Genomic DNA, 14,286 nt, shown 5'->3' on the forward strand with positions numbered 1-14,286 from the left:
GGAGCACCTTTCCACACCGGAGGACTCTTCAATTTCACTGAATTCAAACGATTCTAACGTGCTATTTATGCACACGTATTTTGCTGGGTTGCTGTGTTCTACTACTTTTCGGGATGATTGTATGACTTTGTTTTGATTGCTATAAAACAGAGCTACCCACATATGAAGTAAAAGCTTCACTTCTTCCATGGTATCTGGTAAATCAGTATTCCAAGGCCTGAGATTTTAAAGAAAGAAGAAACCAAAATCATTGAAAATGACTGTTTTAGTTGATTATCTTATAAGTAAGTGCCTTAATTATTAACCTTAGTTTTTGTGTTCATTTTTATTTTAAAAATTACATGAACATGAAACAATGAGTAAGATAAAAATGAAGTTGATATAACAAATGATTACAGTGAATCTGCTTGGTATTATTCCCAAGTTACTGGATCTTACACACTTCCTTCTCCCTCCCCAGAGTTTAGCACAAGTATCCCTTCTCGCTACATTTATCTCAACAGAAAAGTCCATCCACTTTCATCCAGGGTCACTCCCACTCACCCGTGTAGTGCTCTGACTACAGTCTTCTCCAGGGGGTTGTTGCTATACTTACTTGCCGTCTAAGCTGAACACGTAATCTGCTTCCCATACGAAAGTGACCTTAAAGGAGCCGTCACAGCTGAATACGGCACGAGAGCGGCAGAAGTCCTGCAGGCTGGAGGGCAGCACCCCGCTCCTGCGCCTGAGCGCTGGGGCCTCGGAAAGCTGCTGCAGTGGGGAGGTGACCTGCTGATGCCGAAATGGCATCACTTTCCCCACTGGGGTTCCCGCTTCAGGGCCTCTTGTGCCATTCTTGGCAAACGCAGGGCCTGGGGCCCCTCTCTGCTGTAGATGCTTCTTTGAATGTTCTGCAAGGAGCAGGGCATAGGAACGCTCCACAGCAACGACAGAGCTTTGGCTTGCGTCGGAACTTTCTAGGGTTTCCTCGGGCAGTGCTGACTGGGCTTCTGCAGGGGCCTGAATGCCAGCAACCAAGCTTTCTTCCTCCTGGCTGACCGTGGGGTCTGATGTCAGATTACCCTTATCAGAGGAGGGCTTGGATAACGGTCCACCTTTTTGACTTTTAACTCCTCTATGATATTCATGGTCTGATGTACCACGCAAAGAATGTTCTTTAGAAAGCAAAACATCGTTCTGTGGCAATTCAGAGGAGCAGGGCAAGTTTCTGGGCTCAGAGGATGGTGTGGTAGAGGTAGCAGCGCTTAATGCAAGATCAGCCAACATATTTAGGGCCTGGGAGTCACAGTTGACAATGGAGTTTTCAGGTGGGTCTTCTGGAGCCACTGTGATATTTTCTGGTTGAGCTGTACTTATGCTAATAACATCTTCTCGACCATCTGAAATTTCTGATTGAAGCTGTGAAGAAGTTTCTCCTTTGGCTTCAGCATAAAAGAAAAAAAGACACATAACACTTGATTTCCATAGAATTAATTCTTTGTCATATTCCTATGGTTCAGTGAAAATCAACAGTTAAGTCAACATATTCAAGAAAAACCTCTTGATATGTTGCATAAATTGTATGTTAAATTTTTATTACCAGAGTGAGGTCTTGTCCAACTTCCTGATGTATTATAATGTATTTACCAAGGAACAAGTCTTAAGGAATGTGCATATTAATTTAAAAAGAAATCACCCTTCAAAACTGCATGTACTCAGGCTTCCCTGGTGGCGCAGTGGTTAAGAGTCTGCCTGCCGATGCAGGGCATACGGGTTCGTGCCCCGGTCCAGGAAGATCCCACATGCCACGGAGCGGCTGGGCCCGTGAGCCGTGGCCACTGAGCCTGCGCGTCCGGAGCCTGTGCTCCGCAACGGAAGAGGCCACAACAGTGAGAGGCCCGCGTACCGCAAAAAAACAAAAACAAACAAACAAAAAAAACCTGCATGTACTGACCTACACACAAGGCATACTGCTCAGCTAAAGAAATATACAAAGAGAAAAAAACAAAAACAAGAAAACAAGACTCCTGCCCTCAGAGAGCTTACAATCTCGTGAGAATCTAAGAATTTCTAAGTTTAAAGTGTATATTATAGAAGGTTAATGTACTTTCTTAGAAATCATTTCCCTTGGCAAGTTATTAGAGGAACCACCTAAGTTCAAAATAGAGATGATTTTTAACCGTACTGATGTTTAATTATAATACGTTACGATACAAATAAAAAATGAGAAAAGTAAGAATATTCAGAATCGCCAATTAATTTCAAGTTTTAAAACTTCAGTTTCTGCATTAAAAACATTTCCTCTCTATTCTATCTGCAAAAAAGCAAATCTCCTCATCTACTGATAATTCTCCTTACAGCAGGTACTCAAATCTACCCACTGGCATTCGGTCAGAAAACTAACATTCTCAGGTGGTTTACTTGCCTTCTCAGGACTTTGATTCAGCCTTTTAAAATGTGATTATCATGAAGGACAAAGTTCTCAACAATACTGGGCAGTGAGTCCCTGTAGCAGGTGGCTGGATGGACAGAAAAGCCAACTGTGCTCCTCTTTATAATTAGCAGTAGCAGGTCTGAAATAAATTACTAACCTGTCCGCAAAGCCCAATGACAGTACATTTACAGAGAAAACTCTGGCCTATGAGGTCATCAAACAGAATGACAAGAGTGTGTGTATGGTGAGGAGGGTAAAATTAATCAACCACTGCCCAGTTTTTATTTAAAATATCAAAGCCCAACGGGGTGAGGTACGAGAAAGTGGCCCAAAGAGGGCTGTCTCGTGAACCCTCCGGGTGTACTGGAAACACATTCATTTTAGGATCTGATGTGTTTACTGACACTAAGTTCATTCTATCCTTAAATACTATGGTTCTTACACTGAGTATCACTATGAGGAAGGTCAAATCTAGAGAACACTGTATTGAGTCAAGAAAAAGGGTTCATTTTCATATGTGTCATTTCAGGTAAATCATTTAATAACTGACTTGCTAGAGGTTTTCAATTAATTAAAAATACAATACTGATCATCTATCTCTTTTAAGAAATATAGATAAAATGATGCCAAATAAATTATAAAAAATTAAAGAGTTCAGTAAATAAAAACTATATTGAAAACTTTAAAAAGGACAGAAAACCATTAGTTTCAGTAACAAAATGATTGAGCCTTCTTAAACTCTGATATTTCAAGTAAAAGAAATGAAGTGGATTAGCATGGGTGATTAAGAAATAAAAGAAAAAATTAACACATTATTTTAAAGGTGGTAATCTTAAAATTTTAACTTGGAATGTGGCTGCACAATATATACAGACACTTGCAATACAAATCGCCCTATTTCTGAATACCCATTCTGGAAACTTTTCATTTTCTGGGCTCACTTTTCTGCCAATGCCCAGTTGCACACCTCCTCCCACTAATCGATTAGCCTACAAGTATATAGAAGCCAATTCAGCACAAGGAATTCTAATGACAAGGCTGGGAATACAATGCATTATGTATGTATCTATACTCATCCTGTTTACAAACTAATTGGAAAGACAGGACCAAGACACACCAGATGATTGGAAAATAGTATGAATTAACTCTTTAACGTTCTCAAAAACCCAAAAAAGAAATGGAAAAAAAAGGAGAAATGAGTGCAGATCAGAGCATCAGGAAATGACTCCGGGTGGACTTAGCTGAGCAGAGGGGACTGCACAGGAGTGACAACAGGCGTGGTTCGTGTGGGTGGCACCATGTGCCTGGCAGGGAAGGCACGCATTGGGAAACGGCAGGAGAGAAATGTGCACCCGTGGGTAAGACCACCTCGTAACTGCCTGGGGAGACAAGCAGAGAGGCTGTGTTGGGTATGACTCTCTACAGGCTGTACGGTGATATGACTGAGGAGCTTTCAGAAAAATCTTCAGCCATAAACAACATTAACGAAACTGAGGAAAGGGACTTCCCTGTGGTCCAGTGGTTAAGACTCTGCGCTTCCAATGCAGGCAGTGGGGGTTCGATCCCTGGTCAGGGAACCGAGATCCCACATGCTGCAAGGTGTGGCCGAAAAAATTTTTTTAAACAATGAGGAAAGAAGAAACCAAGCTCATCCATAATACCATCACCCCAACAAAACAAGCGTTTCTTTCCCTGAATTCCACTAAATTTGAGGCTTTTAAAAAACCTAAAGGTAGATGAGAGAAAGTAGAATCATGAGATTAGACAGAAAACTGATGGAAATACAGAGATATGAGGAAATGAAGGTTTTTCTAAACAAAAAACACCACCACACATACAACACAGTAGGACTCAATACCGAAGATACTGTAAAATGTATAGATTTTGCAGCTTGGTGGAGCTGCACTCTACTCAGAGAGACGGGTGTGAAGAGGGACATGGAGCTGGGAGAAAAGTGAGGTCCGCGGTGATGAGGGAACGTGCCAGCAACGAGGAGGTTCCAGCAGGTGGAACACGGAACCAGCAGTCAGCTGCTGGCTCACAGAAGGAGACTTGGTTATTCACTTCCGCACAAGTAGAAGTAGAAAAGTAAAACTGCTTTTAAAATTAATTTAATGCCTTTTGAAACCAAATACAGGGGCTTCCCTGGTGGCGCAGTGGTTGAGAGTCCGCCTGCCGATGCAGGGGACACGGGTTCGTGCCCCGGTCCGGGAAGATCCCACATGCCGCGGAGCGGCTGGGCCCGTGAGCCACGGCTGCTGAGCCTGCGCGTCTGGAGCCTGTGCTCCGCAACGGGAGAGGCCACAGCAGTGAGAGGCCCACGTACCGAAAAAAAACAAGAAAAAATACAAGTGAAATACAGGATTCGAGATTACTGACTGCTTTGAACCATGTCTTTACAGTTCCCTCTGGACAAACCTATAATATCTTCTATAACTGATTATGGTCCAGAAAAATACTGCCAGATGCTACTTGCTTGTGAATTTAGTCATTAAAAAAGGCCATTTATACTTTAACTCTGCTAAACAGTTCATGTTCAGGCTTTCTGCAGAATGAAAAGTAGGGTCTATTTAGTGAAGGTATGAATCTTGGCACTTTCTTATTTATTCACAATGGGAAACCAAGTTACTTGTCCTGTCAGTGTCTGAACTAAAGAAGACCACAAGAACGTGACAGATTTCAACTGATCTTATACTGTTTCAATATACTACTTTATAATCTCGATTAGTCTGTATTACGGTGCTGAAATTTACAGGAAGAGGACTTCTTACCAGGTTGTGGCTGCTTTCTGATTCTGGGATTCTGATTGCCTTTTACTATATTTTCCCTCTGTTTTTGTGGAGAATTCTTCACAGGTGGCTCAGCCCTTGGAACAGTTTTGACTGGAGATGTCTCTCGTTTCCTTGCCCTTTTAGCATTCGTTGACCCTGGAACATCTTTAGAAATAGGAGCTTCTTGGTTTTTCCAATCCAATTTGGTTGTCTGTACAAACTGTGCAGTCAGCACTTCAGCACCTTATGCAGAAAAGACACCGTTTTCTAAGGGGTAGGGGGCGCACCTTATGCAGAAAAGACACCGTTTTCTAAGGGGTAGCTTTCCTTTGATTTGTTTTGGGGGGGAAACTTTAATAATGGGGAATAAAATATAAAATTGGGGGTATTTCATTAAAAGATTTTTGAACTTGCTAAGTGTTGGTCTATATCCCTAATTAGGATTAGGAGAAAAATATCAGAGTAATAACTTTATAGAAACAAGGCATGACTTAATTTTTAAAAAAGATTCCATAATCTTTGCTGACTGATGTGGCAGGTAAGGCTGAACATGCTAGTTCACAGCACAGGGTGACGGATAATTCAATTTACACAAAAGCGACACAGCTCCCATAAAGCCATATGGTTAAAACCATGATCACACTGTAGAGAAGAGACTGTAGGTTCACAAAGAGCCATCTTACATATTTTCCTTCACTACACCTAAATATCAAAGCTTTAACACTGCCTGAAAAATCATCTCTTAAGAGAAGACAGAGGAAGGTACATTGAAGAAAGTCCTCTTCTGATTTAACTTCCTATAAATCTATTATAATTGCTCATTTCTCTTACAAAATGCTCAGCTTTACTTCTCGCAGGGAAGGAAGGAAAGAACTAAAGGTGGGGGCACATGAGGAGAAAAAACTATTAACAACCTGCTTGTATCACACGCAGAAAGTGTTTCAATCCTTTAAGAGTTAAAAAAAAATGTTAATAAATGTTCCCTGTGAAAACGTTTTCCCCATTGACTATATAAAATAATCACACGTGTGAATGTTTGCAAATATTTTAAAATCACGTTATATGGAAAATACTATTTCTAATTGATTGAGAACAGAAAACATATTAAACAGTTTCAGAATGTGATGGTTATTAGTGAAATGTAGAAAAGAGACCAGTTTCATTTTATTCTTTTGAAGGTTAGAAAAATAAACGGTTTTTTAAAAAAGCTTTTAGACTCTCTTAATGTTGTACATTTCCCTGGGTCTAATTATTTTCTTCCCTACTAAACTATCAAAGGCAATAAAGCAGCAGTTTTGTTTTTAGAGTAAGACTTCTGATTTTATACTGGTTACAATTTCTAAAATTTTTAGCATAAAAAAAGGCAAAATATAAGTCAAGCAGGAAAACTGTTAAGACTAAATTAAGAAGAGAAAGAAAATAAGATGAGATGATCAAGACTAGGGGAAGCGTAACATCTGCACGGGCGGGAGGGGAACATCTCTCACAACCTAGGTCCTGCGAGGAAAAGGAGAAACACGAAACAGGTGACCCTGCACGGACTGCCCTGCTTATTTGCATCACTCAATGACATGTTTCTCAAGCTGCATGCAATAACCCATGGGTGTATTATAAAATAAACTTAATGGGCTGCAACCAGAATTCTTTGTTAAATGAAACAGAAGATATCAGATTGTATTACACATAGTTAGGGTAAATGCTTCCTGAAATTTCTGTTTCAGTAATGTATGAATTTGTGTGTACTGGACTACAATATACAATGTATTTCTTTTCTATTTTTTTTGAGCTTTTGTGGTATTATATTTAGTCATCTTGGCTGGTTTAATCACATCGTTGTTGTTGTTCATTTTTTGGCCACACTCTGTGGCATGTTGTGTCTTAGTTCCCTGACCAGGGATCAAACCCGTGCCCTGTGCACTGGAAGTGTGGAGTTGTAACCACTGTACTGCCAGGGACATCCCTAAAACATATTTCTTATAGTGGATGAAATTAGCACACTTGAGAAACAGTGACAACATATATGTTGAATTATAGGTAATTTATTTAATACCTTTAAAATGGTTCATATAGAGAGAAACCCAATATGGTTGGCCTGGAATTTGTGAGGAAATGTAGAGTGTGAGTTGCTGCTTCATACTGCCGTTCTCTCTACCACCCTCCTAAACACACACACACACACACACACACAATTTCTCAAACTATAATTGGCCAGAAATAACTACTTGTTAAACCACAGGGTAAAATCTTAATTATCTAGGATCCTGGGGATCCACACACCTCCAGTGTTTCTTCTTTAGGCATCAGAATTTTAAAATTCAAAATACTATAGATAGGGTTGGCAAATTTTTTCTGTGAAGGGCCAGACCTCAGTCACAGCCGCCCACCTGTGCCAGCACAGTGAAGTACAGAGACAACAGGTAATGCCTGAGGGACCCTTTGGCCCAAGTCTGCTCACCTCTTCGCTAAGGGGTCATAGAGCATAAGTTCCCTAGTTTTAAACAAAATACACCACACATAATCTGAGATGACTCTAAGCCAAAATTGTGTTATTTGTCGTGCTCTGTTCACTGAAGTGCATTTGACTAACATTAAATGGCTCTGGACGCTGATTCTCCCTCAGTTTTCAGGGGGCAACAAAACCACTTGAGGAACTGTTTCAATATATATGTCTCGAGGCCACTGGACCTTGTTTCAGTAGGTCTGTAGTAGGATCCAGACGACCACTTTTAAAACACACAAAGGATTAGAAATTCTGCCCCAGGATGCTCTAGTTCTGGGAGAGTCCAGGCACTTTCCCCCCTCTTTAAACATGTTCAGGCTATCACTTATCAGTTTTTGCCATCTGTTCTTAGTGTGCCTGATTTTAGCAGATCCTCTTCTTCCACTCGAATTTGTCCGAGGACAGTTCAGAAACTGAATGACCTTATTTCTTAGACAGGTAAGTAAATAACTGAGTGATGATTTGAGCAGTTTTACAAGTGAAATACAAGCTTTTGGTGGGTGGGCTTTTGTCCTATTTCTTGATTTTCATGTCATCTAGATTAGCGCTTCTCCAACTTTAGCATGCACACAGATCACCTGGAGAGAGCTAACGGACACTGTCTAGCTACAGTCCAGGATGGTCACACAGGAACAGGGTTAACACACAACAGTTATTACTAATTGCTCATCTGAAAATCCATACAGACCATGCTTACCGTTTTCTCTTTTCTGACGGAACTTGAGAGTTGTGCGAGAGTCTGGACGCTTCTTTGCTCCACCACGAGTTCTTCTGGGAAAGGGACGGCACAACTTCACCCTTTTACTCTGTACCACGGGCAGCGTGCCTGCTTTTCTCTTACGCTGAACTCTCAGATTTGATGCGGGACTTAATGGGACCAGAGCTCCCTGCCTTGCTTTAAACATCTCTTCAGAATTCTTTTGTGTTTCTGTTTCTTTTCTTACTTCTGCCGCTGAGTTGTGAAATTCAGCACCTGGAGTCATAACTAAAGAAAATCCAGCATCACAAATTCCATCTGAAATACCTTATTTCTTGGACAGGTAAGTAAATAACTGAGTGATGATTTGAGCAGTTTTACAAGTGAAATACAAGCTTTTGGTGGGTGGGCTTTTGTCCTATTTCTTGATTTTCATGTTATCTAGATTAGCGCTTCTCCAACTTTAGCATGCACACAGATCACCTGGAGAGAGCTAACGGACACTGTCAAGCTACAGTCCAGGATGGTCACACAGGAACAGGGTTAACACACAACAGTTATTACTAATTGCTCATCTGAAAATCCATACAGCCCATGCTTACCGTTTTCTCTTTTCTGACGGAACTTGAGAGTTGTGCGAGAGTCTGGACGCTTCTTTGCTCCACCACGAGTTCTTCTGGGAAAGGGACGGCACAACTTCACCCTTTTACTCTGTACCAGGGGCAGCGCGCCTGCTTTTCTCTTACGCTGAACTCTCAGATTTGATGCGGGACTTAATGGGACCAGAGTTCCCTGCCTTGTTTTAAACATCTCTTCAGAATTCTTTTGTGTTTCTGTTTCTTTTCTTACTTCTGCCGCTGAGTTGTGAAATTCAGCACCTGGAGTCATAACTAAAGAAAATCCAGCATCACAAATTCCATCTGAAATACCTTATTTCTTGGACAGGTAAGTAAATAACTGAGTGATGATCTGAGCAGTTTTACAAGTGAAATACAAGCTTTTGGTGGGTGGGCTTTTGTCCTATTTCTTGATTTTCATGTTATCTGGATTAGCGCTTCCCCAACTTTAGCATGCACACAGATCACCTGGAGAGAGCTAACGGACACTGTCAAGCTACAGTCCAGGATGGTCACACAGGAACAGGGTTGACACACAACAGTTATTACTAATTGCTCATCTGAAAATCCATACAGCCCATGCTTACCGTTTTCTCTTTTCTGACGGAACTTGAGAGTTGTGCGAGAGTCTGGACGCTTCTTTGCTCCACCACGAGTTCTTCTGGGAAAGGGACGGCACAACTTCACCCTTTTACTCTGTACCACGGGCAGCGTGCCTGCTTTTCTCTTACGCTGAACTCTCAGATTTGATGCCGGACTTAATGGGACCAGAGCTCCCTGCCTTGCTTTAAACATCTCTTCAGAATTCTTTTGTGTTTCTGTTTCTTTTCTTACTTCCGCCGCTGAGTCGTGAAATTCAGCACCTGGAGTCATAACTAAAGAAAATCCAGCATCAATAAATTCCATCTGAAATACCGTACTTCTTAGACAGGTAAGTAAGTAACTGAGTGATAATTTGAGCAGTTTTACAAGTGAAATACAAGCTTTTGGTGGGTGGGCTTTTGTCCTATTTCTTGATTTTCATGTTATCTAGATTAGCGCTTCTCCAACTTTAGCATGCACACAGATCACCTGGAGAGAGCTAACGGACACTGTCAAGCTACAGTCCAGGATGGTCACACAGGAACAGGGTTAACACACAACAGTTATTACTAATTGCTCATCTGAAAATCCATACAGACCATGCTTACCGTTTTCTCTTTTCTGACGGAACTTGAGAGTTGTGCGAGAGTCTGGACGCTTCTTTGCTCCACCAGGAGTTCTTCTGGGAAAGGGATGGCACAACTTCACCCTTTTACTCTGTACCACGGGCAGCGTGCCTGCTTTTCTCTTACGCTGAACTCTCAGATTTGATGCGGGACTTAATGGGACCAGAGCTCCCTGCCTTGCTTTAAACATCTCTTCAGAATTCTTTTGTGTTTCTGTTTCTTTTCTTACTTCTGCCGCTGAGTCGTGAAATTCAGCATTTGGAGTCATAACTAAAGAAGATCCAGCGTCACAAATTCCATCTGAAATACATGGAGACTGAGGACAGTCTGCCAATAAGTCTAGTGCAGTAGATACTTCCAAAATGTACCCATTAGGATTTGAAGAATAAGATCTCAACTGAGTTAAAGACTGTAAAGGGCACTTTTCAGCTGGAGGAGTCAAGTCAAAACCACTGGACACTTTGCCAAAGAATGCAGTCTCTTTAATTCCATCCTGAGAAGCAGCAGTCAATGAAGGACTTTTGTCCACCTTGTACAGTTCTTGGAGATTATGCTTTACTAATGTGTTTGGACAGATTCCTTTTTCAGAAAATGATTTCTTTGCTTCCAGCAGGGCACAATTAAGGGCAGGTAAAATAGGTACCACCTTCAATGAGATGTCATCTTCAACTTTCAAGTCTTTCAGCCCTAAAATATATACACATGTATTAAAAACCCAAAGTTCTTGTTTTTTCAAAAACATGCAGGAAAAAACGCTTTAGATTACAAAATTACAGGATGGTTAAATATGATACAGTGTTTCAAATGGTAATCTAAATAGCAATTAATAGAAGACTTATGGATGCACTTAATGAACATATATTATCTCCATATATATGAAAACACGCACACACAGAACCACAAAAGAGTCACTCAGATGGGATCACCAGGTGAGAATGAAGAAGGCAGGCCCGCCTGCAGCTCCATCTCATCTGACCAGGAGCCCAGCGTGGGCTCAATGCACCGGCATTTAGAGTTGGCAGAATTACTTTTCTATTCTCATCTTCTGCTTTTAAAATGTATCTAATCTGTACCTTATATGACCTACTTCAAATTCTCTTAAGAAGGTAGTCACAGGTGCAAACTTTCAGTTATAGGATAAATAAGTACTAAAGATGTAATGTACAACATAATAAAAAATAATTAACACTGCTGACGTTACATATGAAAGTTAAGAAAGTAAATACTGGGACTTCCCTGGTGGCGCAGTGGTTGAGAATCCACCTGCCTTTGCAGGGTACACGGGTTCGAGCTCTGGTCTGGGAAGATCCCACATGCCATGGAGCAACAAAGCCCGTGCACCACAACTACTGAGCCTGCGCTCTAGAGACTGCGAGCCACAACTACTGAGCTTGCATGCCACAACTACCGAAGCCCGCGTGCCTAGAGCCAGTGCTCTGCAACAATAGAAGCTACCACAATGAGAAGCACGTGCACTGCAATGAAGAGTAGCCCCCGCTAGCCGCAACTAGAGAAAGCCTGCAGCAACGAGGACCCAACGCAGCCAAAGAAGGAAAAAGAAGGGAAATACTAATAGTTCTCATCACAAGGGAAAAAATTTTTTTTCTATTTTCTTTAATTTTGTATCTATATGATATGATGGATGTTCACTAGAATTACTGTGGTAGTTGTTTCATAATGTATGTAAGTCAAATCTTTATGCTGGTAAACCCTAAACTTATATAGTGCTGTATGTCAATTATATAATATCTCAATAAAACTGGAAGAAACTAGAGTTACAACACAAACCAGTTGAACTAAAAGAAAGTAAACCCTAAGTAACCCCCAACTCTCATGGTAACTACTGCTATATATTTCATCACCTTCTCTAGCAAATGCAATTTTTTAATATTATGTAACTAGACTGACTAGTCTGTATTTTACTTCCTCTCCCTGGTTCACTCTCTGACTGAAATGCTAATTTTTCAGCAACTCAATAACCTAAAGGAAAAGAGTACAGGAAAAAAGAGAAAAGGTCAGGTCACTGAGAAATAGGTAATAAAATCCTAGAAAATGTAATTTATCAGTAATAAAAAACCCACAGATAATAAAGACCTTTGGTGCCTACTAAACTGAAGTATACCATTCTTTTTAACGAAAAAGTAACTGCAAAATTAAGAAACACCTAGCTGAATACGTTTATACTTGAGCAGGTATCAGGAAAAGAATGGCAAATAAAAATAAATGGGAAAATGTGGCTAGCCATTAAAATAAAAATTCCTTTCTCTGCGGTTCATTTAGATAGTAAAAGGAAAAATAAAACATGACAAAGTTCTTATGTACTGCTAACAGTTCACGATAAAGCAGCAGTTTTCTAGACAACTTCATTATTTCAAGAATTTGGAAAGGCAGAAGTCAGAACGATTTGTAACAGGCTATTATGAAATCTAAGAAAAAGAACTTTTTAAGTCTGCTAAGCGAAGAGTCACTCAATTTAAAACAAATAACCACAGCACTGAACATTTCTGAGTGACCAGAAATAGAAAAGTGTCTTAACGAACTAGAGGAGGCTGTGAGCATTGAACACAACAATCCAATGTTTACTCAAAAAGAAATCCTGTGCTGTTCAACCCCAAATGGTACAGGAACTAATGTTTCTTATTCAGGTGGTAGTGTACACCTAAAAATAAGAATAAAGGCAGAGCTCCTGCATACGGAGGGAGGCAGTGGGGGAACAGAGCTGGAAGCCAGCTCAGACTCAGCTGTTTGACCTTGGGCAAGTTTAAGTTTCAGTTTCCTCATCTTTGAAATGGTCACAATAAAAATACCTATTAAGGGCTGTGAAATCAATTGTGCCTAGCAGAATATCAATGTAGTAAATGCTTGAAAAATGCAAGCAGCTATCGCCATTATGTTATTATAACTGGTAATATTTTGCTTATTCCAAACAGGTAATGCCAGCAGTTCTCTGCTTTGAGTAGCTGAATACAATTTAAAAACATCAATTAAAAAATTTTTTTGGATTGGTTGTAGCTTTATAAATACTATATACAAATCATGTTTAAACATACACAGTGTGATTATAAAACAATGAGGAAAATTTCCTCATATGACAAAAAGAAATGACTCATTTACTTTAATTTATTTATTTGCTCAGCAAGCATTTATTACTTTTTAGGTGCCTGACATTGCTAAGCAGTAGGGATGCAGTAGAATACAAGAAAGGCAGGCATTAAATAATTATAAAAATACATATTTAAATTATATTGGTGAAAAGCCTAGGGGTCCTCATTGAAGGAAGAGTGGTGATGGGAATAAATAAAGTGATATTTAAACCGACACCTGACAGCTATGGGTAAGTGGCTAGACCAGCACTTCTCCTCCAATTTTATTCATTATCTACCCCCACCAAAGACAGCCTTTCTAGACTTTGTTTCCTAACTGCCCTCTGAAATTCTAATACCACAGATATACTGTATATCTATTTACAGACTGCAGGAGCAATATTTTTTGCCCCTAGCAGGCAATTCCTGGTTCTGGCTTGGGGGGCGATCAACATCATCTGATCAGGGGGAAGGAGACAAGTAGTCCAGACAGAGGGAAGTGCTTCTGTGAGGACCTTAAGTCCTACTGACGGGGAGACTATGATAAAACCAACTCCCAGCTCTTGTTGTTCCATAACAAATGAATCCAGTTTTGGACATGCTGAATGTGAGGACCATCTGAGACATTTAAGTAGAAAGAAATGTCCATAGGCAGGTGGATATCTGAGCATGGAGCAGACAGGAAAGGATAAGCCTACAAAGAAAGGAGATGAAGGATTGACCAGGGAGAGTAAAGGAAGAAAGTTATTTAAGAGAAGAAAAGAGTTACCAGGGTCATATGCTGCTGAGAGTTTAAGATGAGGACTGAAAAATGGCCCACAGGTGCAGTGAACTGCCAGTCCTGGTCCTTACCTGCTGACGGGGATGAATGGAATAAATGCAACCCGTGAAGACCCATCTGCTCCTCTCCAAAACCTACACAGAATGAGAATCAGAAGAAACGTGAGGTTGCTGATCTTATACAATAAAAGTAAACATACTGAAAAACATTTATTCA

The 14,286-nt window shown here is 40.5% G+C and overlaps 1 pseudogene; it reads right to left on the reverse strand.

The window, feature by feature from the left end:
• Window positions 1-550: 550 nt before the first annotated feature.
• Window positions 551-5,422, reverse strand: LOC149749471 (protein TASOR 2 pseudogene; annotated as a pseudogene).
• Window positions 5,423-14,286: the final 8,864 nt, after the last annotated feature.

Source organism: Delphinapterus leucas, chromosome 3 (assembly GCF_059928025.1).
Source record: "Delphinapterus leucas isolate spDelLeu-1000000601 "Yukka" chromosome 3, BTC_Dleu_Yukka2, whole genome shotgun sequence".
Classification (NCBI taxonomy): domain Eukaryota; kingdom Metazoa; phylum Chordata; class Mammalia; order Artiodactyla; family Monodontidae; genus Delphinapterus; species Delphinapterus leucas.